This window comes from Canis lupus, chromosome 3 (genome assembly GCF_048164855.1).
Source record: "Canis lupus baileyi chromosome 3, mCanLup2.hap1, whole genome shotgun sequence".
Lineage (NCBI taxonomy): Eukaryota > Metazoa > Chordata > Mammalia > Carnivora > Canidae > Canis > Canis lupus.
The window spans coordinates 82,928,293-82,930,684 of record NC_132840.1 but is presented as its reverse complement, the minus strand read 5'-3'; the positions used below and the strand labels follow the sequence as shown (position 1 = coordinate 82,930,684).

Sequence of the window (2,392 nt, the reverse complement as noted above, 5' to 3'; positions counted from 1 at the left end):
GTCCCACGTCGGGCTCTCTGCATGGAGCCTGCTCCTCCCTCTGCCCGTGTCTCTACCTGCCTCTCTCTCTCTCTGTCTCTCATGAATGGATAAATAAAATCTTTAAAAAATTTTTTTCAACATTGAAACAGTTTATATACTTTGTGATGATGAGATAAATACAAAGTTTCGTGGGGCATATCCTCAAAATGATCAGTGTTGCTATAAAGTGAAGAAATCTGTGAAACAGAAGTGTGTATGGAGTTAGTGGTAAACATATTACTCAAACTGTGTCCATCCAAACAAGCCACACTATTCCATAGTCAAAAATAGAAGCTATCACTGATAACATTTACAACTACTTTTTATTGTTATAGTTAAAAGAATTAAACTTAATTTTTGGTTATGAAGCTGACATTGAATATAAAGAAAATAAAAGGAGGTAAATGTTTTGCTACCTGTCGATGAGCAAATGTTACAAATGTTAAAACTTTATGTAAATCATCCTACAGGTCCTATAAAGTTTCTGAAAAACTTTTTTTTTTTTTTTTTTGTAAATGAGTTACCTGATTTTAATTCCATTTTATTTCAAATCATTTGGACATCTTTTATTAAAGTTTCTTGGGATGTTCCGCTTTTTGGCTGCAATGCAGGTTGCAGTTACTGTTCATGATGGCTGGGGCCCAGAAGCTCCTGTGCCAGGGTGGCCAACTTTTTGCCCTTTAAGGACAGGCTGGAGACTGTGTGCTCGCAGGTCAGTCACTGTCAAAAAAAAAAAAAAAAAAATCAATAATTGGCACACTGAAAACCTTTAGTTTTTGAAGATTTTAGAAAATTGCAATTACTAAAAATAAAATGTCCAAGTGAGATGATCCTGAAAATTAATAAAAATGCAGAAAAAAATGATCTTGAGTGCCAGCATGGGGCACATTTTGTCTAATGTGACGTTGAGAATTCAGAATATAAAAGCCTTAATCTTGAAATTCCATAAAACCCTGACATACCTCAGCTTTGGGAAATAGTCTTTTAATGGAAACTTTATTTTTAATTAGATGAATTTATATTTTCTTCCAGAATAGAAATAAAGTTGAGAAGCCTTATGATTTTGCAATATTTGCATTTTATGAAGCATTTATTTTACTTATTAAGGATTTAAGAAGTTTTTGAGTATAGTTGACACACAAGGTTATCTTAGTTTAAGGTGTACAACATGGTGATTCGACTTCTCCATGCATTACTCTATGCTCACCACAAGTGTAGCTATCTTTTGTCACCGTCCAACATTATCACAATATCATTGAATGTATTCTCTATGAATGCCTTTTATTTCCATGACTTACTCATTCCATGCCTGGAGGTTGTATCTCCCACTCCCCTTCACTCATTTTGTCCAGTCCCCTCCCTTCTGGCCATTATTTTTAAATGTGACAGATAGAAGCATTTTATTTGAAGAGTTTGATCCTATGTGAAATGAAAGTAATTTGGGTGGAAACCCAAAAACAGAAACATTGAAGACATTTGAGCTGAATATTTGTATGCTTCCTTACAAAGAATTAGAATTAGGAATATTCTGTATTTAGTAGAATTTGGTCTGATGTCACCTGACCACCTGGAGATTTTTCTCAGTAAAATATAACATGGTCTAAAAGATGAGTCCATTGGCAAAGCCAATAATTTCAAATTTATTAAACAAAAATTTAACTTTTAAGAAAATTAAAAGAAACTTTAGGATAAAATTAAAAATAATAAGACTGTCTTAATAAAAATAAATTCTACAGCAAAATATTTGTGACAGCTTTCAAGTCTGCTACAGCTAAGAAACTGATTAAAGTATACAAAGATACATCAGGAATAATTACTCTGCTTGTGTTTCTTAATGTTCAGAACATTAATATAAAGAAGTTTTAAAATTTTGGCCGTAATGTATACAAATATGTGATTTTTTTTGTCCTTCAAACAGACTTTTGAAGAGTCTTTTTGAATAGAACTATCTATGGATGTGCTTACTTTGGCAGCAAATACTCTGAAATGGGAATGATACAGAGAAGATGAGCATGGGCCCTGAGCAAGGATGACACACAAATTCATGAAGTGTTCCATATATTTAAAAAATAGGTGATGGGGGATCCCTGGGTAGCACAGTGGTTTGGCGCCTGCCTTTGGCCCAGGGCGCGATCCTGGAGACCCAGGATAGAATCCCACATCGGGCTCCCGGTGCATGGAGCCTGCTTCTCCCTCTGCCTGTGTCTCTGCCTCTCTCTCTCTCTCTCTCTCTCTCTGTGTGACTATTATAAATAAATAAAAATTTATAAAAAAAATAGATGATGAGACTTAAGGAATGCACTTGTGATGAGCACTGGGTGGTGCATGGAAATGTTGATTTACTATATTGTACACCTGAAACTAATATTAT

General features: G+C 34.5%; 1 non-coding gene across 1 annotated transcript; it reads left to right on the top strand.

The window, feature by feature from the left end:
- Positions 1-1,982: 1,982 nt before the first annotated feature.
- LOC140631355 (U6 spliceosomal RNA) lies at positions 1,983-2,085 on the top strand. The gene has a single exon (XR_012028981.1). It is a non-coding gene; the product is annotated as a U6 spliceosomal RNA (small nuclear RNA).
- The last annotated feature ends 307 nt before the right edge of the window (positions 2,086-2,392 follow it).